At 37.1% G+C, this 25,487-nt stretch overlaps 1 long non-coding RNA gene and 1 other non-coding gene across 2 annotated transcripts in view; one reads left to right on the top strand and one right to left on the bottom strand.

The window, feature by feature from the left end:
• LOC109278888 (uncharacterized) overlaps nucleotides 1-25,487 on the top strand; it is a 245,480-nt gene that overhangs the window by 150,807 nt on the left and 69,186 nt on the right. The window lies entirely within an intron of this gene.
• On the bottom strand, nucleotides 14,611-14,718 carry LOC128778452 (U6 spliceosomal RNA). The gene has a single exon (XR_008424038.1). It is a non-coding gene; the product is annotated as a U6 spliceosomal RNA (small nuclear RNA).

Here is a 25,487-nt window from a genome sequence, read left to right as displayed (position 1 = left end):
GAAAGAATGAAATATGGCCCTTTGTAGCAACATGGATGGAACTGGAGAGTGTTATGCTAAGTGAAATAAGTCATAGAGAGAAAGATACCATATGTTTTCACTGTAATGTGGATCCTGAGAAACTTAACAGAAGACCATGGGGGAGGGGAAGGAGAAAAAAAATTAGGGAGGGAGCCAAACCATAAGAGACTCTTAAAAACTGAGAACAATCTGAGGGTTGATGGGGTGTGGGAAGGAGGGGAGTGGGTGATGGGTATTGAGGAGGGCACCTGTTGGGATGAGCAAAGGGTGTTGTATGGAAACCAATTTTAAAATGAATTTCATATTAAATAAATTAAAAAATAAGCTCATCAAACAGAATTAGCATTCTTGAGACAGGCAGGCACCAAAATACAAGTCAATCCAAAGCATGCTAAGAGCCCCACTGGACCCAACAGTGAAGCATAAAGAGTCTTATGTTTGTGAAAGATTAATTTGTTTAACTCATGGCTTATTTCCTTTGCATCATATCTGAGGAAAGTTAAATGATTCAAGCTTTATTTTAAATTTTTAAAAATCAGATCAAAATGGAGCTCAGATCCACCTTATAAAATGGCAAGATGGTGGTCAAAGAAGCAGTAATTGTATTAAGGGGTAGCTTAAAGGGCGTTAGCTTTTCCATAGTATCCATTAACATTACCCACCCTCACCCCACACACACAAAAAAAACCTCATTTAATTTCATCATCCAGATTCAAGCAGTGTTTTGCTGTGCAATACGTTTTTTAAATTTATTCTGAAAAAGGGAAAGAGAGCATGTGTGCAAGCAAGGGTGGCCAGAAAACGAAGGATAAAGAGAATCCCAAGCAGGTTCCATGCGCATTCAGCATGTAGAGCTGGATTGGGTGCTCGAACTCATGAAACTGTGAGATCATGACCTGAGTAGATATCAAGAGTAGGTAGCTTAACTGACTGAGCCATCCAGGTGCCCATGCGCAGTACTCTGATACATGTGTCTCCTGTTAATATTAGATCACCAGCAAGAAAAATGGAGACTGAAGGAAGGGTGGAGTCCTAGAGGAAGACATAGGACTCCATTTGCCTTCAAGGTCCCTGCATCTGATTTCTTGTCTCTCTCCTCCTCCTCCTCCTTTTATTGAGGATATTTACAGACTTGGATAACTATAAGATATTTCCTGTTAATACCCCAGGACATCATCACATACCAACTTTCAGCTCTCTGAGAGCCCATCCAGTTTGCCTAATTACCATGGTTATACAAGTGGATGATGCATTGTGAAAGAATTCAAAGTATTTGCTTAGAATGAAATTTTGGGTGAAGTTGCACACCAAATATTTCAATAAGGAAGTGCTTCTTTCCTCTTGATCCCTCATCATACAGTCTTTGTCTGCTGTAACCCCTACAAGCAGTGGCCAGTTGCAAATTGAAGGTAAGATGTCTGCGAGAAACCAGTAATTCTTAACATCGTGGAATCTCACTGTGGGGTGGAGTGGCAAATATATGTGGAAAAGTATGGAGTGGAAGGGAGGGTTTCTTTGCCTGACTAGGACATTCGTATATTAAGGGGAGGAAAGTCCAAATAAGGAACACATCTAGGGGTGCCTGGATGGCTTGGTTGAGTGTCTGACTCTTGATTTTGGCTCAGCTCATGATACCAGGGCCGTGAGATGGTGCCCCCATATTGGACTCAGCACTGAGTGTGTAGCCTGCTTAAAATTCTCTCTGTCCCCCTGCCCTTCTCCTCTGCTCACTCACTCTCTCAAATAAAAAAAAAAAAAAAAAAAAAAAAAAAAAAAAAAGGGTGGGGCACTTGATGAGTGGCTCAGTCAGTTGAGTGTCTGATGTCAGCCCAGGTCATGATCTCACGGTTTGTGGATTCAAGACCCAGGTTGAGCTTTGTGCTGACAGTGCAGGGCCTGCTTCAGATTCTCTGTCTCCCTCTCTCTCTGCCTCTCTCTCTCTTTGTCAAAAATAAACATTAAACAAGTAAAAAAAAAAAAAAGGAAAGGGAGCATATCTATACATTAGGTGTGGTTGCAATGGCTAAGTGTAGATGAAGACAGTCTGTCCCCATATTTATTATTAGATTATTTTCCTTTCTCTTCTTCCTTTAATTGAAAATAATTATTTGGGTATGTAATTCTTTGCAATAATTTTGAAAAGAACTGTAGCATGGATGATTCAGGGTGTGTTTATATGTGGAGAAAATGTGAAGTTGCCAGTGGATTCTGTCACCTTTCAGGAAGAAGGCAAATCACACCTTTGGAGAAGAAGCTTGCCATTTTCAGGGATGTTGTTCCCATGGCATCATTGACTTTATCCAATGACAGCAGTCTACAATTTCCATAGAAACTGGATGTGACACTGACTGCTAAAAGCACAGTTCCCCCATAGCAGTATCAGTTGAATTAAAAAGGAAAGGTAAATTGTATTATCAGCTAAATTGTCTTTTCCCAAGCAGTCCACGTTCCCACAGTAATTGCATTTCCTTGTCATAAGCAATTTTATTACACAGTGACCTGCTGCCCAAGGGAGTGAATTTATAAGAAGACTTGAGATAGAGTAATAAAAACAATGGTAATAATAATAATAGTGATCATCATTATCTAGGTGATTCATCTATAAAATTAAAAATGGTAGTGCTGACTTCATTTGATTGTCAGGGGTAAATATCAATAAGTCTTCTAAAAGGGAAATTTCAAAGAAATAAAAACAGCTACTTTTTCCTGCTTTTTTTCCTTCTTTCTTTTTTTCCCCACCTTCCTTTGTTTCTTTTTTTTTCCTTAATTTTTTTGTTCTTAATTTCCTTAATTTTTTCTTAATTCCTTAATTCCTTAATTTTTTTGTTCTTCCTTCTTCCCTCCTTAATTTCCTTAATTTTTTGTTCTTCCTTCATCCCTCCTTCCTCTTTCTCATGCTTCCTTCCTTCCTTTTTTTTTTTTAATTTTTGAAAAAAGTTTTAATGATAGTGTAAAAAATGTAAATCTGATCCAATAACATAGTTGTAATTTTTTATTGAAGCAATTTTTGATGGTTGCTTTATTTTTTTAACATATGTGCAAATTACTTTAATTTGTTTTATTTTAATTATTATTTTAATAAATTTTATTATTTTATTTATTTATTTATTTAAATAAATTTTATTTTATTATTTTAATAAATTTTAAATATGAAATTTATTGTCAAATTGGTTTCCATACAAAACCCACTGCTCATCCCAACAGGTGCCCTCCTCAATGCCCATCACCCACTCCCCCCCCCCCCTACTCCCCATCAACCCTCAGATTGTTCTCCGTTTTTAAGAGTTTCTTATGGTTTGGCTCCCTTCCTCTCTCACTTTTTTTTTCCTCCCCTCCCCCATGGTCTTCTGTTAAGTTTCTCAGGATCCACATTACAGTGAAAACATATGGTATCTGTCTTTCTCTATATGGCTTATTTCACTTAGCATTACACCCTCCAGTTCCATCCACGTTGCTACAAAGGGCTATATTTTATTCTTTCTCATTGCCATGTAGTATTCCATTCTGTATATAAACCACAATTTCTTTATCCATTCACCAGTTGATGGACATTTAGGCTCTTTCCATAATTTGGCTATTGTTGAGAGTGCTGCTATCAACATTGGGGTACAAGTGGCCCTATGCATCAGCACTCCTGTATCCCTTGGTTAAATTCCTAGCAGTGCTATTCACACCCTTCTTTCTTCTCTTCCTTCCTCAGACATCTATTTTCCCCATTCATATATGAAGAACGTCCAGGATTAAATCGTGTAGTCACAGGGGAACCAGATAGATTGTCTTTTATCCTGACCTGCATTTCCTGATTTGGTCTAAAATACCTGTCTAGTCATTAGTAGTCCATGGCTATAAGAAAAAGAGCTAGATCAAATCCCTTCTAAGGCAACAGAGAATTTGTGGTATGCACACATCTGAAGCCACAGCCTTTCTGCAAAGTACTCTCACCTTGCTTAACTAGAGAAACTACCAGGGGAGAGCAGAAGCTTTAACAAGAAAGCCAAGACTGTTCCTTTCCCCATCCAGGAACAGGTTGTTGATTCTACCTTTCCTGTAAGGGTGTCAGGCTGGAAAAGACTCTGGAGAGAGAACTTGCTGCAAGTTGACTAATAACTTGAGTCAGGAATAGGAATAGAACTTAGTTCCTTGCTTTTTGCTTCCATCTGTCTGGCCTCATTCATTTATTTATTCATCCATTTATACAGCAGATATTTACTGAGTCCCTATTATTTTCCTCACACCTCCACATGATCCCATATATCTGTTACCTTATACTCTCCATATGATTCTAATGGTCTCGCTGAGAGTTTTCCAGTGCCTTCTTACTTGTTCTCCTTTCCCCATGAACAACCATCTCCTCCAATCCATCCTGCAAAGTTGATGCATGTCAGCCTTGCTAAGGGGCTGTTTGGACAGCTGTTATCCCTTTTCTCCTGAACTTCTAGACCTTCCCGGTTTCATGAAGTAAAACCCAAAATCTTTAGCCTTCAGTTCAGGGCCCTATAACCTGGGCTTAGTGATTCTACTTTACAAATACCATATTCTTTTTAAATTAATTTTTTTTTAATTCCAGCATGATTCACATACAGTGTTATAGTAGTTTCAGGTGTACAATAGAGTGATCCGACAATTCTGTATATTATTCCGTGCTCATCTTCACCTGTTGTAGCTGTCCCCCCACCCACATCCCCTCTGGTGACCATCTGTTTGTTCTCTATAGTTAAGAGTCTGTTTCCCTTTGTCTCTTTTTTCCTTTCTTCATTTGTTGCTTAAATTTTACATGTGAGTGCAATCATATGGCATTTGTCTTTCTCTGACTTTTTTCACTTAGCATTACACCTTCTAGATCTATCCATGTTGTTTCAATTGGAAAGATTTCATACTTTTCTTTTATGGCTGAATAATCATTAAACACACACACACACACACACACACACACACACACACACCTGCACTTTTTTACCCATTCATCTGTCATTGGACACTTAGGTTGCTTCCATATTTTGACTATTGTAAATAATGCTGAGGTAAACATAGAGGTGCATGTATCTTTTCAAATTAGTGTTTTCGTATTCTTGGGGTAAATACCCAGTAGCGGAATTACTGGATCATATGGTAAATCTATTCTTAATTTTTTGAGAAACCTCCATAGGATTTTCCACAGCAGCTACACCATTTTGCCTTCCTACCAACAGTGCATGAGGATTCCTATTTCTCCATATCCTCATCCATGCTTATTGTTTCTTGTATCTTTTATTTTAGCTATTCTGATAGGTGGGAGGTGATATCTCATTGTGGTTTTGATTTGAGTTTTTCTGATGTTGAGCGTTTTTTTCATCTCTCTCTTGGCCGTCTGGATGTCTTTGGAGAAATGTCTGTTTGTATCTTCTGCCCATTTTTTAATTGGAGTTTTTTGGGACGTTTGGTGTTAAGTTGTGTAACTTCCGTATATATTTTGGATACTCTCCCTCATTGGATATATCATCAAATATCCTATTCATACGCCTGTCGAACTATATGTTCTTCCTTCTCCCTGCCCTCTTTTACTTTTCCTGTCTTTATGTCGTACTGTTTACCTGAAATGCTATTTCACTCACAGATCATTTGGCCTTTTTACTTCTTTTTTTTTTTTTTCAGAAGAACTAGAATTTATTTGTATAAATTCTGTGATGAATCCTTTTATAAAGCAAATAATTTTCTGATTCCATAAATCACTTGCTAGTTTGAAATTTCTGATGTCAGATTTTGTCTCAAAATAAAGATTGGGTCAGGACAGTTCTGAAAAAAAAGTTTGGGGTCATAATGGACTGAAGCAGTGCTACAATCTTTTCTCTAAAGGGCTAAAAATAGTAAATAGTTTTGGCTTTGTGGGTCTTTTGATCGGGTGCATTTTTATTTTATTTATTTTACTTTTAAAAATTCACTTATTTAAATTCTAGTTATAGACAGTGTAGTACTGGTTTCAGGAATAGAATCCAGTGATTCATCACTTATATATTACACACAGTGCTCATCCCAACAAGTGCCCTCCTTAATGCCCATCACTCATTTACCCATTTCCCCACCCATCTCCCCTGCAGCAACCTTTAGTTTGTTCTCCATCTTTAAAAGTCTCTTTATTTGTCTCCCTCTCTGTTGCTAACTTATTTTTTCTCTTCTTTCCCTATGTTCATCTGTTTTGTGTCTTAAACCCACATATGTAAAGTCACGTGATATTTGTCTTTCTCTGCCTCACATATTTTGTGTAGCACAATACACTCTAGTTCCATCCACATTGTTGCAAGTGGCAAGATTTGATTCTTTTTGATACATACCACATGTTCTTTTGATTCATACCACATCATATATATATATATATATACATATTTATATATATATATATATATATATATATATATATACACACACCACATCTTCTTTATCCATCCATAAGTTGATTTGGACTCTTTCCATAATTTGGCTATTGTTTATTATTAATAATTTGGATATTGTTGATTGGCTATAGTTGATTATTGGCAATGTTAAAAATATTGGGGTGCATATTCCCCTTTGAATCAACATTTTTGTATCCTATGGATAAGTACCTAGTAGTGCAATTTCTGGGTCATTGGGTAGTTCTATTTTTAATTTTTTTAGGAATCTTCATACTATTTTTTAAAGTAGCTGTGCCAGTTTACATTCCTACCAACAGTGTAAAAGGGTACCCCTTTCTCCATATCTTTGCCAACATCTGTTGTTTTCTGAATTGTTTTGATACCTTTGAATAAACCTTACTGAAGAGGTTAAAGATCTGTATGCTGAAAACTGTAGAAACCTTATGAAAGAAACTGAAGAAGGCATAACGAAATGGAAGAACATTCCATGTCCATGGATTTGAAGAACAAATATTCTTAAAATGTCTATGTTACCAAAGCAATCTATACATTCAATGAAATCCCTATCGAAATAACACAAGCATTCTTCACAGAGCTAGAAAAATCAATCCTAAAATTTGTGTAGAAGCACAAAAGACCCCAAATAGTCAAAGAAATCCTGAAATAGAAAACCAAAGCTGGAGGCGTCACAATTCTGGACTTTAAGCTGTATTACAAAGCTGTAATCATCAAGACAGTATGGTACTCACACAAAAACAGACACGTAGATCACTGGACCAGAATACGGAAACCCAGAAATAGATGCACAAATGTATGGCCAACTAATCTTTGACCAAGTAGGAAAGAGTATCCAATGGAAAAAAGACAGTCTTTTCAGCAAATGGTGTTGGGAAAACTGGGCAGCAACATTCAGAAGAATGAACCTGGACCACTTTCTTACACCATAAACAAAAACAAATTCAAAATGGATGAAAGACCTACGTGTGAGACAGAAAACCACCAAAAACTTTTTTTTAAATTGTGCTTTACTTTATTGCACTATCAAATATCATTTTTTTCTTTTTTTTTAAATATGAAATTTATTGTCAAATTGGTTTCCATACATCACCCTTTGCTCATCCCAACAGGTGCCCTCCTCAGTACCCATCACCTACCCACCCTTCACTCCTACCCTCCCCATAAACCCTCAGTTTGTTCTCAGTATTTAGGAGTCTCTTATGGTTTGGCTCCCTCCCTCTCTAACTTTTTTTTTCCTTCCCCTCCCCCATGGTATTCTGTTAAGTTTCTCAGGATCCACATAGGAGTGAAAACATATGGAATCTGTCCTTCTCTGTATGACTTATTTCACTTAGCATAACACTCTCCAGTTCCATCCCCGTTGCTACAAAAGGCCATAGTTCATTCTTTCTCGTTGCCACGTAGTATTCCATTGTGTATATAAACCACAATTTCTTTATCCATTCATCAGTTGATGGACATTTAGGCTCTTTCCATAATTTGGCTATTGTTGAGAGTGCTGCTATCAACATTGGGGTACAAGTGGCCCTATGCATCAGTATTCCTGTATCCCTTGGGTAAATTCCTAGCAGTGCTATTGCTGGGTCATAGGGTAGGTCTATTTTTAATTTTTTGAGGAACCTCCACACTGTTTTCCAGAGCGGCTGCAACAGTTTGCATTCCCACCAACAGTGCAAGAGGGTTCCTGTTTCTCCACATCCTCTCCAGCATCTATAGTCTCCTGATTTCTTCATTTTAGCCACTCTGATGGGCATGAGGTGGTATCTGAGTGTGGTTTTGATTTGTATTTCCCTGATGAGGAGCGACGTTGAGCATCTTTTCATGTGCCTGATGGCCATCCAGATGTCTTCTTTAGAGAAGTGTCTATTCATGTTTTCTACCCATTTCTTCCCTGGATAATTTGTTTTTCAGGTGTGGAGTTTGGTGAGCTCTTTATAGATTTTGGATGCTAGCCCTTTGTCTGATATGGCATTTGCAAATATCTTTTCCCATTCCGTTGGTTGCCTTTGAGTTTGTTGATTGTCTCCTTTGCTGTGCAGAAGCTTTTTATGTTCATGAGGTTCCAATAGTTGATTTTTGCTTTTAATTCCCTTTCCTTTGGGGATGTGTCAAGTAAGAAATTGCTGCGGCTGAGGTCAGAGAGGTTTTTTCCTGCTTTCTCCTCTAGGGTTTTGGTGGTTTCCTGTCTCACATTCAGGTCCTTTATCCATGTTGAGTTTGTTTTTGTGAATGGTGTAAGAAAGTGGTCTAGTTTCATCCTTCTGCACGTTGCTGTCCAGTTCTCCCAGCACCATTTGTTAAAGAGACTGTCTTTTTTTCCATTGGATATTCTTTCCTGCTTTGTCAAAGATTAGTTGGCCATACTTTTGTGGGTCTAATTCTTGGGTTTCTATTCTATTCCATTGGTCTATGTGTCTGTTTTTGTGTGAATACCATGCTGTCTTGATGATTACAATTTTGTAGTAGAGGCTAAAGTCTGGGATTGTGATGCCTCCTGCTTTGGTCTTCCTCTTCAATATTACTTTCACTATTCGGGGTCTTTTGTGGTTCCATACATATTTTAGGATTGCTTGTTCTAGCTTTGAGAAGAATGCTGGTGCAATTTTGATTGGGATTGCATTGAATGTGTAAATAGCTTTGGGTAGTATTGACATTTTAAAATATTTATTCTTCTAATCCATGAGCATGGAATGTTTTTCCATTTCTTTGTATCTTCTTCAATTTCCTTCATAAGCTTTCTATAGTTTTCAGCATACAGATCTTTTACATCTTTGGTTAGGTTTATTCCTAGGTATTTTATGCTTCTTGGTGCAATTGTGAATGGGATCAGTTTATTTGTCTTTCTGCTGCTTCATTATTAGTGTATAAGAATACAACTGCTTTCTGTACATTGCTTTTGTATCCTGCGACTTTGCTGAATTCATGTATCAGTTGTAGCAGACTTTTGGTGGAGTCTATCAGGTTTTCCATGTATAATATCATGTCATCTGCAAAAAGTGAAAGCTTGATTTCCTCTTTGCCAATTTTGATGTCTTTGATTTCCTTTTGTTGTCTGATTGCTGAAGCTAGCACTTCCAACACTTTGCTAAACAACAGCGGTGAGAGTGGACATCCCTGTCGTGTTCCTGATCTCAGGGAGAAAGCTCTCAGTTTCTCCCCATTGAGGATGATAATAGCTGTGGGATTTGCATAAATGGCTTTTATGATCTTTAAGTATGTTCCTTCTATCCTGACTTTCTCGAGGGTTTTTATTAAGAAAGGATGCTGAATCTTGTCAAATGCTTTTTCTGCATCGATTGACAGGATCCTATGGTTCTTATCTTTTCTTTTTTTAATGTGATGTATCACATTGATTGCTTTGCAAATGTTGAACCAGCCCTGCAGCCCAGGAATGAATCGCACTTGATCATGGTGAATAATTCTTTTTATATGCTGTTGAATTCAATTTGCTAGTATCCTATTGAGAATTTTTGCATCCATATTCATCAGGGATATTGGCCTGTAGCTCTCTTTTTTTGCTGGGTCTCTGTCTGGTTTGGCGATCAAAGTAATGCTGGCTTCATAGAATGAGTCTGGAAGTTTTCCTTCCCTTTCTATTTTTTGGAGCAGCTTGAGAAGGATAGGTAATATCTCTGCTTTAAATGTCTGGGAGAATTCCCCAGGGAAGCCATCTGGTCCCAGACTCTTATTTGTTGGGAGTTTTTTGATAACTGGTCCAATTTCTTCACGGGTTATGGTCCGTTCAAGCTTTCTATTTCTTCCTGTTTGAGTTTTTGAAGTGTGTGGGTGTTTAGGAATTTGTCCATTTCTTCCAGGTTGTCCAGTTTGTTGCCTTATAATTTTTCATAGTATTCCCTAATAATTGCTTATATTTCTGAGGGATTGGTTGTAGTAATTCCATTTTCATTCATGATTTATCTATTTGAGTCCTCTCCCTTTTCTTTTTGAGAAGCCTGGCTAGAGGTTTATCAATTTTGTTTGTTTTTTCAAAAAAAACCAACTCTTGGTTTCATTGATCTGCTCTACAGTTTTTTTTAGATTCTGTATTGTTTATTTCTGCTCTGATCTTTGTTATTTCTCTTCTTCTGCTGGGTTTGGGGTGTCTTTGTTTTTCTGCTTCTATTTCCTTTAGGTGTGCTTTTAGATTTTTTATTTGGGATTTTTCTTGTTTCTTGAGATAGGCCTGGATTGCAATGTATTTTCCTCTCAGGTCTGCCTTCGCCACATCCCAAAGCATTTGGATTGTTGTATTTTCATTTTCATTTGTTTCCATATATTTTTTAATTTCTTCTCTAATTGCCTGGTTGACCCACTCATTCGTTAGTAGGGTGTTCTTTAACTTCCATGGTTTTGGAGGTTTTCCAGACTTTTTCTTGTGGTTGATTTCAAGCTTCATCGCATTGTGGTCTGAAAGTATGTATGGTATGATCTCAATTCTTGTATACTTATGAAGGGCTGTTTTGTGACCCAGTGTGTGATCTATTTTGGAGAAGGTTCCATGTGCACTCGAAAAGGAAGTTGCTTTGGGATGCAGAGTTCTAAATATATCTGTCAAGTCCATCTGAGCCAAAGTATCATTCAGGGCCCTTGTTTCTTTATTGATCCTGTGTCTAGATGATCTATCCAATGTTGTAAGTGGAGTATAAAGTCCCCTGCAATTACCACATTCTTATCAATAAGGTTGCTTATGTTTGTGATTAATTGTTTTATATATTTGGGACTCCCGTATTCGGCATATAGACATTTATAATTGTTAGCTCTTCCTGATGGATAGACCCTGTAAATATTATATAATGCCCTTCTTCATCTCTTGTTATAGCCTTTAATTTAAAGTCTAGTTTGTCTGATATAAGTATGGCTACTCCAGCTTTCTTTTAACTTCCAGTAGCATGATAGATAGTTCTCCATCCCCTCAATTTCAATCTGAAGGGGTCCTCAGGTCTAAAATGAGTCTCTTGTGGACAGCAAATAGGTGGGTCTTGTTTTTTACCCATTCTGATACCCTATGTCTTTTGGCTGGAGCATTTAGTCCATTTACATTCAGTGTTATTATAGAAAGATATGGATTTAGAGTCATTGTGATGTCTGTAGGTTTCATGCTTGCAGTGATGTCTCTGGTACTTTGTGGTCCTTGCAACATTTCACTCACAGAATCCCCCTTAGGATCTCTTGTAGGGCTGGTGTAGTGGTGATGAATTCCTTCAGTTTTTGTTTTTTTGGGAAGACCTTTATCTCTCCTTCTATTCTAAATGACAGACTTGCTGGATAAGGGATTCTCGGCTGCATTTTTTTTCTGTTCATTACATTGAAGATTTCCTGCCATTCCTTTCTGGCCTGCCAAGTTTCAGTAGACAGATCCGTCACGAGTCTTATCAGTCTCCCTTTATATGTTAGAGCATGTTTATCCCTAGCTGCTTTCAGAATTCTCTCTTTATCCTTGTATTTTGCCAGTTTCACTATGATATGTCATGGAGAAGATCGATTCAAGTTACATCTGAAGGGAGTTCTCTGTGCCTCTTGGATTTCAATGCCTTTTTCCTTCCCCAGTTCAGGGAAGTGCTCAGCTACGATTTCTTCAAGTATACCTTCAGCACCTTTCCCTCTCTCTTCCTCCTCTGAAATCCCAATTATGCGTATATTATTTCATTTAATTATGTCACTTAGTTCTCTAATTTTCCCCTCATACTCCTGGATTTTTTTTATCTCTCTTTTTCTCAGCTTCTTCTTTTTTCCATAATTTTATCTTCAAATTCACCTATTCTCTCCTCTGCCTCTTCAGTCTGAGCTGTGGTCACCTCCATTTTATTTTGCAGCTCATTTATAGCATTTTTTAGCTCTTCCTGACTGTTTCTTAGTCCCTTGATCTGTGTAGGAATAGTTGTCTGCTGTCCTCTATACTTTTTTCAAGCCCAGAGGTTAATTTTATGACTATTATTTTAAATTCATTTTCTGTTACATTGCTTAAATCATTTTTGATCAGTTCGTTAGCTGTCGCTACTTCCTGGAGTTTCTTTTGAGGAGAATTCTTCTGTTTGGTCATTTTGGATAGTCCCTGGAGTGGCGGGGAACTGCAAGGCTCTTCCCCTGTGCTGTCTGGAGTAACTTGTGTTGGTGGGCGGGGCCTCAGTGAGACCTGATGTCTGCCCCCAGCCCACCGCTGGGGCCACAGTCAGACTGGTGTGTACCTTATCTTCCCCTCTCCCAGGGGCCGGACTCACTGTGGAGTGGTGTGGCCCCTGTCTGGGCTACTTGCACACCGCCAGGCTTGTGGTGCTGCTTTGATGGGATCTGGCGTATTAGCTGGGGTGTATCCGCAAGGTGCACAGGGGTGGGAGGGATAGGCTCAGCTCACTTTGCCTTTGGTGGTCCACTTTGGGAGGGGCCCTGTGGCACCTGGAGGGAGGCAGAACCATTGGAGGGATGGATCTGCAGAAGCACAGCATTGGGTGTTTGTGCGGTGCATGCAAGTTTGTGATGGGAGCTGGTTCCCTTTGGGATTTTGGCTGGGGGATGGGCAAAGGAGATGGCGCTTCCCAGCACCTTTGTTCCCTGCCAAGCTGAGCTCTGTCCTCTGGGGCTCAACAACTCTCCCTCCTGTTGTCCTTTAGCCCTCCCGCTCTCCGAGCAGAGCTGTTGACTTATAACATTCCCAAAAACCTCAAAATCTAGAGGAGAAAATAGGCAGCAACCTCTTTGCCTCAGCCAAGGGAATGGGAGAAGATATTTGCAAATGACATATCAGATACAAGGTTAATATCCAAAATCTATAAAGAATTTACCAAGCTCAACACCCGAAAAACAAATAATCCAGTGAAGAAATGGGAAGAAGACATGAATAGACACTTTTCCAAAGAAGACATCCAGATGGCTAAAAGACACATGAAAAGATGCTCAACATCACTCATCATCAGAGAAATGCAAATCAAAACCACAATGAGATACCACTTCACACTTGTCATAATGGCTGAAATTAACATTTTGTTACTTCATTTAAATGCCAGATCTCTCTCCATCTTCCTCTTCCTGTTCTCCAGCTGGTGGTCATTTTCATCTCCTCTCAAACTCATGGCACTTCATTTTGCTCATAACCTTTTATACTCTCTCTCTGTAGTTCTATGTATTTATATACATGGCATTTTTGTCCTTGAAGAATATAAGCTCTTTGAAAGCAGAGCCCAGCACTGAACTGGCTTCATAATCTAACAGTGTCCTTTATACATAGTTCTCAACTGAGTGGATACATGCACTACAATGCCATTCTCTGTCATTTTCAACAAGACATGTTAAATAATGAACTTCTTGTTAATTTCAATTGTAATGGGCAATAGTATGGTCCAGCAAGAGTCTGTCTTATCAAGCCTTGTAAATATTTTCTTGATAATTACACAGTAGCGGGTCCATCAGTCTTAGCAAGATCAGAGCCTCTGCAGAAACATGAGGTTCCTTTGGTACACAAACTTTTGTACATCTGCATCTTCAATGACTGCCATGACTATTGCCAGTGAATGTTCTCCTCACCCAGGACAAGAAAGTCTTTTTCTCTTCATTCCCTAGCAGTCTTCTATAAATGCATTACTTTGAAAATAACATGCACATGTTCTAAACATCAAAGAGTATAAAAACTGTACAATGCAAAGTCTTCTTCCTACCTTATTTCTCATTTGCCCAGTTCCCAGTACACCATTAAAACATATTTTATTGTGTTAGATTCTTATGTGTCTTTCCTCATAGGTTTTTTGCATGCCAAGGCAAATACACATGAATTTTTTTCCTGTGTTTCATATTCTTCCATATTTGTGTTTTTACTTAAAAAATTATCTCCTGTATCTTTCCAGATCAACATGTGCAGTGTATCGTATTCCCTTGTGTGATTATACTATAATATATTAAAAAGTCCCTAATCAGCAGGTAATTTGTTTCTAAACTTTGTTGTTAGAATCTATGCTAGACTGCATAACCTTGTGCTTACATCATTTTCTGTGTATATGAACATACATGGAAGACACTTTCCTGGAAGTGGAATTGGTATATATAGTGTATATACCTTATAATTTTGATAAATACATCAAAATTGTTCTCCATATGGATTATGCTGACTTACACTTTGACCAGCAACGAATGAGAGTGCTACTCCCCACAAACCTGCCAAGTATGTTTTAAAACAGATTTTTGTCAAGTTAATGCTTAAAAATGGTATTGCTTTTTGAAAATGGAATGTTGCATGAATATGCATGTCATATTTGCATAGTGCCAATGCTAATTTTCTCTGTATCACTTCAGTTCTTGGTCTATGTGCTGTCAAAATGAGCACTCTTAGTTTACCTATAATTTGCCTTCCTATTATTGTAAGTGAAATCTGTGTTTTTGTCAAGTTTTAAAACGAGCCATTTATAGACTTTTAATTTTCTCATAAAACCTCTATTTGTATCCTTTGCTCATTTTTCTGTTTCTCTTCTTTTAACTTTTTTTTTAAACTCTTTTTTTTTTCATTCTTTATGTATTAGGCACATAAGGTACAATGTAACTTGTAAGTGTTTTTCCCAGTTTATCATTTATTTATCCTCTGATGTTCAGTATGGCAGATTTTACTATGTAGAGGTATTCTGTTATTGTTTGTGGATTCTGAATTTTGAGTCCTAGAAAGACTTTCTACATTGGGATTATAGAACAGTTCTCACTTTTTCTTGTCACAGTTTTTATGAACTCATTTCTTTACATGTAAATCTGGGAACCATTTGGAATTTAACCTGTTAAAGATCTGACCTTACTTTTGTACCCAAACCATTTATTTAATAGGCACTTTTATCTTTCCTGGTAGGACATAACTTTATCAAATGTTAATTTTTAATATGTTTGAGATCTGCTTTTGACATTTCTATTCTTTTCTTCTGGCCTGTTGATTGATGTGCCAATACTGCCCTGTTTTATTTCCTGAAACTTAGGTTTTTATTATGTACAAGTGCTAATGACCCACGGTTGCTTTTTTTCATAGATTGACAGGTATTTTTTCTAACTTAAAAAAATTTCCATACATGATTTTGAGTCACCACTGTATTGTAAGAAATAGTTGATTTGAGGGTGCTTGGGTGGCTCAGTTGGTTAAGTGTCTGACTCTTGAATTTTGGCTCAGGTCATGACCTCACAGTTCATGAGATTGAGCTCTGCTTCAGGCTCTGGGCTGACAGTGCACAGCCTGCTTGAGATTCTCTCTCTACCTCTCTCTCTGCCCCTCCCCTACTCTCTCTGTCTCTCAAAATAAATAAATAAACTTAATTTTTTTTAAGAAAAGAAATTGTTGATTTTGTGAGGATCATATTAAATTTGTAAATTGACTTATGGGAAATTGATACCTTTATGATGCTAAATCTCCCTATCAAACACAGTAAGCTATTGCTTTAAGTCTTCTTGGTCAGAAGTATACAAGATTTCTTCCAAATCTTGTTATAAATTTAATACTTTTCCTTGCTACTAGAAATAGTATTGTTTCTTCCATTTTTATTTGTAATGAGTTGTGTTTTATGAAAGCATTTCCCTTAATTATACTATTTAATCCTGCTTGTTTGTTGAGTTCTCTTATTGATTGTAGTGATATTTGTTAATTATGGTGGGACCTTCCCAACATATAATATTCTCCAGTCACATCATTTGCAAATAAGGGATGGTTTTAAGCCCTACTTTCAAAGCTTATAACTTTGATTTTTTCCTCAACTTTATGGTTGTGTTGGTGTTAAGATTGTTAAATAATAGTAATGATGTTGAATCTGTTAGTTTGTTTGTGCTTGACTTTATTTTTTTTAATTTTTTTTTCATGATACATCTTTCCATTTTTATTTTATTTTTTTTTAATATATGAAATTTATTGTCAAATTGGGTTCCATACAACACCCAGTGCTCATCCCAAAAGGTGCCCTCCTCAATACCCATCACCCACCCTCCCCTCCCTCCCACCCCCCATCAACCCTCAGTTTGTTCTCAGTTTTTAACAGTCTCTTATGCTTTGGCTCTCTCCCACTCTAACCTCTTTTTTTTTTTTTTTCCTTCCCCTCCCCCATGGGTTTCTGTTAAGTTTCTCAGGATCCACATAAGAGTGAAACCATATGGTATCTGTCTTTCTCTGTATGGCTTATTTCACTTAGCATCACACTCTCCAGCTCCATCCACGTTGCTACAAAAGGCCATATTTCATTCTTTCTCATTTGTGCTTGACTTTAAAAGAATCTCCTGTTTCCTTGGACCATGCCATTCTGGGTTTTGCTTAGATAGCTTTAGACTGAATTAGAAATATTTTTCATTTGTTTAAGAACATATACACCTATACCTACTTTATTACTTATACTCTGTCAAAGAAGATCTTTAGTTTTGCAGAATCCCTTTTGACCATCTATGTTAATGATTTAAAATTTTTTTTTAATATTTATTTTTGAGAGAGAGAAAGAGAGAGAAAGACAGAACATGGGGGAGGGGCAGAGAGAGACGGAGACACAGATTCTAAAGTAGGCTCCAGGTCCACAGAGCCCGACTTGGATGAGATCATGACCTGAGCTGAAGTTCGAAGCTCAACCGACTGAGCCACCCCGGCGCCCCTATGGTAATGATTATTGTTCTCGGTAAATATTTTACAATTATGCACTTAGATAATAGATTTCCCTAACATTGAACCATCTTTGCATGGCAAGAATAAAGATCACAACAATTATATTTTTCTGGACTTTGATAATATTTTATGTGAAAATTGTAATCAGTATTCATATCTGAAATTTATCTTTAGTTCAATTTATTATAAATGTTGATACCAATGTTCTTATTTTCATAGAACGTTGACATTTTCTTTTTTTGGTTTTTACTCTGTAACAGTTTAAATACCCTTGGAACTATCAGCTCCTTTGGTTTGATAGGAATTTCCTGTGGAAGATAATCTTAAACTAATACATAATTACCATAATTTTCAATTTACTTTATAGAAATTTGTCTTTTTAAATGCTATTCTTGTCAAAAGTTGGGCTTGGTCAATTATATTTTTTCTAAAAAATTGCTTATTTCTTTCAGGTTTTCCATTTTATTTTTTTTGGCATGGAAGTAAAGACAATTTTTTCTTAGGGGTCTAAAATTTTTCTCTTTTTAAACTTTGACTTACTGCTTAGCGTTTCTGATTTTCAGTAATTATGCTTTCCTTTCATTTTTCCAAATTTGTTCCATTAGCAGTATTTTATTGTTTTGTTCTGGTTCCTCTTGTCTGCTCTTGCATTCTCCTGGTTTATCTCCCATGTCTCTGGTCATTGTGCCTTAGATTTCTTTGCCATTATCTTTTTGTACATCTAACCTTAAGTTTTTAGTTTAGGCCTTTTCTGTGCACCCTTCCTTGAGATAAGCTATCTCATCCACCACGTAGTTTAATTGACACTGTTGATTCGCTAATACATATCATATCACTTCTTGAAATCCTACCTTTTTTGATTTTAATAGACGAATAAGTTATATCTAAACCATGTTTCTCTTCCTTCATTAGAGAAAGTCACCAGCATCTACCTCGTCTCACAGTCCCCAAGCCTAAAAGGCATCTCTGATGCTTAGCTGTCTTGCTCTCTCTGTACACTGAATGAATAAATATTTTTTTTCTAAAATTTATTTATTTATTTATTTTGAGAGAGAGAGAGAGAGAGAGAGAGAGAGAGACAGTCAGACAGCATGATCAGGGGAGGGGCAGAGAGAGAGAGAGAAACAGAATCTCAAGCAGGCTCCACACTGTCAGCCCAAAGCTTGATGTGGGGCTTGATCTTACACACCATGAGATCGTGACCTGAACTGAAACGAAGAGTCAGAAGCTTAACTGATTGAGCCATCCAGGTTCCCCCCCAAAATACTTTTTAATTCTCTCTCTTAAGGGTCACTTTCATAGACCTTCTCTCCTTACTCCCATGACCCTAATTTAAGGCACCATCATCTCCCTCTCTCTCTCTCTCTCTATGTATGTGTGTGTGTATAATATTTAAGAATGGTTCCTTTATTTTTTTTGCATTTATTTATCTATTTAGTTATTTAAATATTTATTTACTTTTGGGAGAGTGCAAGCTGCACTTTTGGGAGAGTGGGGCAGAGGGAGGGGGACAGAGGATTGGAAACAAGCTCTATGCTGACAGCAGCAAGCCCAATGTGGAGCTCGATCTCATGAAACATGAAATCATGACCTGAGCCCAAGTCAGGCACTCAACTGACTAAGCCACCCAGGTGCCTCCCGCCTTTATTTATTTTTATTTACTTACATTTAAATTAGTTAACATACAGTGTAATATTGGTTTCGGTAGTAGAACCCAGCGATTCATCACTTACATATGATTTCACACATTCACTTATATGTGGAATTTAAGAAACAAAACAGATGAACATAGGGGAAGGGAAGGAAAAATAAGATAAAAATAGAGAGGAAGGCAAACCATCATCTTGTCTACCCATGGCCATGACCTCTAACCAGTTATACTATATCTGCACTGGTTCCTTCCTAATTCTTTCTTTATTTTGACATCTGACTCTTTCCATAACACGTCTCTTGCTTAAGCCCACTCAGTAGTTTGTCACGGTTATTCAGAAAAATAATTAAAATTCTTCACATGACCTGTTAAAGTTCTGAGTGATGTGGTCTCTGCACACCATTCTCAACTCGAGCTACTGTCCTCTTGGTTTCTTTACTGCAGCCACCCCAGTCTCTCCATTCCTCAAATGCACCATTCTCCTTTTATCATTTGCACCTGCTTGCTGTCAACTTTGCTTGAAAAATTCACTGCTACTATTTCTTTCATTACTAATTCCTTCTTATCGTTTAGAGTTTGTCTTGAGAATCTTTTTCCCAGAGAAGCTGTCTCGTATTCACCTTGTCTAGATCATTTTGGCAACTCTTTGCTCCATAAATTAGTTGAGTTTACAATTAAATAGTTTGGTAATTGTTTGTTCAGTGATTATTTTGTATACTAAAATGTAGCCTCATTGTGCTTATCTGTCTTGTTTACTGCTTAATTCCTAGTACCCAGTAAGATGACTGTCCACTAACTAGTTCAAAGCACTGAAAGAAAAAATATTATCAAGATAAACATAATAAAAGTTTGAAAAATTTATAATCTCTCTAAAAGTTAAAATAGAAGGCCCAGCATCATTATAATGTTATTAATTAAGCAGGATAAACAGTTCAAAACAGAAGTGCACATTTAATATTTCATCTCAGTGGAGAAATGAATGATTATTTAATGATGTTTGGTATAGTCGTCTTATAGTCATCTTATAACCTGGAAATATAAACAAAATAAGATTCTCAGGTTACATTTTATATCAAAATAAATTTTACATGAAGGTATGTGCAAGTTAAATATATGATTGCATAAAACTATATTAAAAAACTAAAACTATAGTTATGTATATGTATATATTACATATATGTGTATATATATATATATATATATATATATATATAATTGCTAGAAGAAAATATACATACATATTTATCTAATCTTGGTCTGAATATAACCCATATAATTTGACAAAAGGGCATGAATGACACAAGCAATTAGTGAATTAAACCAAAGAAAAAATAAACATGCTATCAGTATATAAAAATTTATTGAAAAAGATAGGTATTCATAACAGAAAAGAAAAAGTATTTTTTAAATTTTTTAATGTTTATTTATATTTAAGAGAGAGGCCAAGCATGAGTGGGGGAGGGGCAGAGAGAAAGGTTGACACAGATTCCAAAGTAGGCTCCAGGCTCTGAGCTGTTAGCAAAGAGCCTGATGGGGGCTTGAACCCATGAACCGTGAGGTCATGACCTGAGCTGAAGTTGGATGTTTAACTGACTGAGCCACCCAGGTGGCCCTGAGAAAAAGTATTCTTAACACATGTGACAGAATATAGGTTATTGTCCTTATATATTATGTAACATCCTTATTTTTATTTAAGGGATCTCTACACATCACTAAGAAAATGACAGATGCCTCAGTTAAGGAAAAAAAAATATTTCCAAGAGGCAAGTCACAAAATATTAACGTTTATTTATTTCTGAGACAAAGAGAGTGTGAGGGGGAGAGGAGCAGAGAGAGAGGGAGACACAGAATCGGAAGCAGGTTCCAGGCTCTGAGCTGTCAGCACAGAATCTGACATGGGATTCGAACCCACAAATTGTGAAATCATGACCTGAGCCAAAGTTGGATGCTTAACTGACTGAGTTACCCAGGTGCCCCAGGAGAAAGATAATCTTAAGCAGGCTTCACGCCTAGCAAGGAGCCTGACACAGGACTGCATTTGACAACCATGAGATCATGATTGGAGCTGAAATCAAGAGTCAGATGCTTAACTGACTGAGCCACCCAGGCACCTCTATTTTCTGCTTTTTAAAAAAACATCATTCTGCACATGGGTCTATAGACTCTTTAAAATAATTTTTTTAAATGTTTATTTACTTTTGAGAGAGAGACAGAGACAGAGCATAAGCAGGGGAGGGGCACAGAAAGAGAAGGAGACAGAATCCGAAGCAGGCTCCAGGCTCCAAGCTGTCAGCCCAGAGCCTGACATGGGGCTCGAACTCATGAGCGGTGAGATCATGACCTGAGCTGAAGTCGGATGCTTAACTGACTGAGCCACCCAGGCACCCCACAAAATATTAAATATAACATTCTATGATGATTTTGGACTGCTTTGAGAATCATGGGAATGAAAATAAAAATGGGATATTATTTAATTAGAATGGCAATTATTAAATGAATGATAATATGCAGAATTAGTTGACATATGGAAAACAGCACATTCTTTTTTTTTTCCAATATATGAAATTTATTGTCAAATTGGTTTCCATACAACACCCAGTGCTCATCCCAAAAGGTGCCCTCCTCAATACCCATCCCCCACCCTCCCCTCCCTCCCACCCCCCATCAACCCTCAGTTTGTTCTCAGTTTTTAACAGTCTCTTATGCTTTGGCTCTCTCCCACTCTAACCTCTTTTTTTTTTTTTTTTTCCTTCCCCTCCCCTATGGGTTTCTGTTAAGTTTCTCAGGATCCACATGAGAGTGAAACCATATGGTATCTGTCTTTCTCTGTATGGCTTATTTCACTTAGCATCACACTCTCCAGCTCCATCCACGTTGCTACAAAGGGCCACATTTCATTCTTTCTCATTGCCACGTAGTATTCCATTGTGTATATAAACCACAATTTCTTTATCCATTCATCAGTTGATGGACATTTAGGCTCTTTCCATAATTTGGCTATTGTTGAGAGTGGAAAACAGCACATTCTTATACAATGATGGCAGGATTATAAATTGAATAACCTTTGCAGAGGGCAACTTGGCATTATGAGTCAAGCCTTTAGAATGAACATATCCTTTCCTCATTCATTCCTCTTCCAGAAATTTGACTTAATGAAATAATCAGTTAAATGCAAATGGATGTGTTTGACTTCTTGCCATTTAGTGACCTACCTACAGAAGTGGAGTTTAAGGCATAACTATTCATATTAGCCTTTTTCGTGGTTACAGTTAATATTCTCAGTTGGCCTTTTTATTTGCGTGTTTAATGTATTGTGGTATTTTCGTGTATTTTATAAATCCTTAATGTGCATGATGTACAGATGCTTTCTGAAATAACTTTTAATACAAATACACACATGCACATACACATACCCCCCCCCACCATTTGTATTTATAGTTGTGGCCTTTAATAGAGAACCTAATAAAGAAACATTTCAATAATATTTAATTAAACTTAAGTCAGTATTTCATCATAGGTATTGTATAAGCAGAACCTGTATGATTCATCTGTCAGGAATGCTTGTCTTATGAAATAAACCTTTCAGTTTTCTCCATAGTTCATATCTAGAGGCTATGTCTGTGGTATGCTTAATTAATTAATTTTGATAGACGTTCATGTTTTGTATACAGATTTGCTTCATTTTACAGAAGCCCTCCCTCGGAGGATCTGAGATAAAGCTGGAAGGAATTGCTGTTAAGTCCACTGTATCTGTCCTGAAAATCACCAGCACACAAGTACCTTTATTTTGCAACGGTGTACAGGGGCATTTAAGTTAGAAACGTCTTCCTTTTACTTAGCTCCTCACTGTATTTAAAAGTTTAATTTTCAGTTAAAGAAAGTCCAGAATGAGATTCTCCATCACTGCTCTTAGGCATTAACCTAATAGCTGTGGCATAATGATGCTTTTGATATATTTTTCTTTTTTTTAATGTTTATTTATTTTTGAGAGAGATAGAGCACAATCGGGGGGAAGGACAGAGAGCAAGAGACACAGAATCCGAAGCAGGCTCTGGGCTCTGAGCTATCAGCACAGAGCCCGACATGGGGCTTGAACCCTTGAACCACGAGATCATGACCTGAACCAAAATCGGACGCTTAACCAACTGAGCCAACCCAGGTGCCCCAGCTTTTGATATATTTTTCAAAGTAAGATTCTGAAGTAGCTGTCACATGCCATGCTGAAAATTCTATGTGAAAAGCATGTTTGATTTGACTTACAGAAATGATCATTCCTGGTATGAATTAACAAATACCAACTTACAAAGGTAAAAAAAATGCAAACAAACTTAATATAAAAACTCGTGTTAAACAAAATTACAGGGGAAACATTATACAATGTTTGGCTTTTGTACTGGGTGAGATTTTAAATAAACATGATGTTTCATTTGCTTTGAAAAAAAGGATTACTTTATGTATAAAGCATACAGTTTGGTAATTGGACACACATTTTCTTAGGAAAATATTACAAATACACGTAATTGAGGATTTAAACCAAGGATATCATTGCTGCATAGGTTGGAAAAGGTTTGTTTCCTAGAAATAAAATATTTTTCTTTAACAATACTATGAATGAAACCTGAAATATCCTGAGACCAAAACACCTACAGGCAGCAAAGATTTCAGATTGGAGAATGCTGTTACAGTGCCCGTGAAGATAGAGATTTCTCACACCTTGGTTTACTATCTTTTAGAATAACTTTTAAAATGGTTATTGACCATTTGTGGTTTATTATTTTGTGAGTTTCTTGGTCAAAATTTGACAGCTTCTAAGTTGAATCTAAAATTTGACAAGCTTGGGGCACCTGTGTGGCTCAGTTGGTTAAGCATCTGACTCTTGATTTCAGCTCATGTCATGATCTCACGGGTCATAAGTTCAAGCCCCATGTCAGCAGAGCCTGCTTAGGATTCTCTCTCTGCTCCTCCCTTGCTCATGCTTGCTCTCTCTCTCTCTCTCAAAATAAATAAGCTTAAAAAAATAAAATTTGATAAGCGTATTCTGAATTCTTATGTTAGATGAAAGGACTAAGAGAAGCTAAGATAACTTTAAAGAATAAAGGTAGGGAATTTATTATGGAATTATAGTTTTTAAAAGTTTGTTACAAGTTCTGGAAAAAAACCAAACAAACCCTTAATTAGGTCAATAGGCAGAAGAGGGCACAGAGAAAGCCCCAGTTATCATGGGGAATTATATAGGCCAGAAACCACATCTGGAGGGAAAGGTCTAACCTACTGAGTGAGTGCTTATGGGAAAAGTACCTGTTCATAGGGGGAAATATTAGATTTTTGTTGCACTCATATAGAAAAAAATCTGAAATGGGTTAAATAGCTAAGTGTGCCAAGTAAAATTATTAGGCCCTTAGAAGAAAATGAAGGGACATTAAGTTTATAGATTTAAGATTTGTAAGGAATTCGTACAAAGGATAAAAGGAAAAACATAGAGAGATTTGATCATAATACACTTCACAGACTTTTATACACAATATACTGCAAGACAAAGTTAAAAGACAAATTAAACCAGTGGTTCTTACGTTACTCAATACCTGGCAAAGGATTAGCATCTAGAATATACAAAGAAATGGTACAAATCACTAAGTAAGACAATCTAATGGGTAAAATTATCAAAAGATGTGAACAGGGGCACCTGGCTGGCTCAGTTGGTTAAGCGTCCGACTTCAGCTCAGGTCATGATCTCACGGCTTATGAGTTTGAGCCCCGTGTCGGGCTCTGTGCTGACAGCTCAGAGCCTGGAGCCTGCTTCTGATTCTGTGTCTCCCTCTTTCTCTCTCCCCTCCCCCACTCATGCTCTGTCTCTTTTCTCAAAAATAAATAAAAACATTAAAATTTTTTTTTAAATGTGAACAGATAAAAGCTAATAAACTTATGGAAATACCCTCATTTGCCAAAAAGGAGCTGCAAATGTAAAAATTCATAAGATGCCCTTATCATAATATTTTATCATTCTTCATATATCATATTGTCATAGATTTTGAAATATGACACTTTTAAGTGTTTTTGAGGATGTGAGACACCTTGTATATTCCTGGTGGTAGTAAATTGGTACTACTTTGCCTAACGAAAGTGGGAATATTTAGTAAAATCAGAGATGCACACATAAATTCTGCATCCCATAATTTCTACCTCTAGATAGATTCATCTCAATAGACTAGGGGAAATCTAACACGTATGCATGAGGGATGTGTACAAGGAAGTTTACTGAACATTTCTGTATAACAGCAAAATATTGAAATTCATCTTTTTGATTATAAACTGATGGATTAAAAATCTCAGGTAGATTCAAGTAATAGAAAGTTATTATACCAATTCACATGGATGAACCTTAAGAACAGTGTTGGGGGGGCGCCTAGGTGGCTCAGTCATTTGAGCAACTGACTTTGGCTTGGTCATGATCTTGCAGTTTGTGGGTTCAAGCTCTGCGTTGGGCTCTTTGCTGACTGACAGTGCTGAGCCTGAAGCCAGCTTCAGATTCTGTGTCTCCTGCTCTCTCTGCCCTTCCCATGCTCACACTCTCTATCTCTCAAAAATAAGTAAACATTAAGAAAAAGTGCTGAGTGAGGAAAAAAGCAAGCCATCTGTTACAGGAAATGCTACAAAGATCAAATCATGTATTGATGAAAACACACAGGTGTAGAGAATGTATAAAAACATGGATGGAAAGAGGAATCATCAGCATAAACAAAGTTTTTTACTTCTGGAAAGGGAAGGGCTGGGGAGTTACATCAATAAAGGTACAAATGTAGTTACAATTACATAATTCATAAGGTTTTAATTAGAC

The sequence above is a fragment of the Panthera pardus genome, unplaced genomic scaffold (assembly GCF_024362965.1).
Source record: "Panthera pardus isolate Hobbes unplaced genomic scaffold, ASM2436296v1 HiC_scaffold_2, whole genome shotgun sequence".
In the NCBI taxonomy this organism is placed as follows: domain Eukaryota; kingdom Metazoa; phylum Chordata; class Mammalia; order Carnivora; family Felidae; genus Panthera; species Panthera pardus.
The sequence above is the reverse complement of the archived record's forward strand: the minus strand, read 5'-3'. Positions and strand labels throughout refer to the sequence as shown.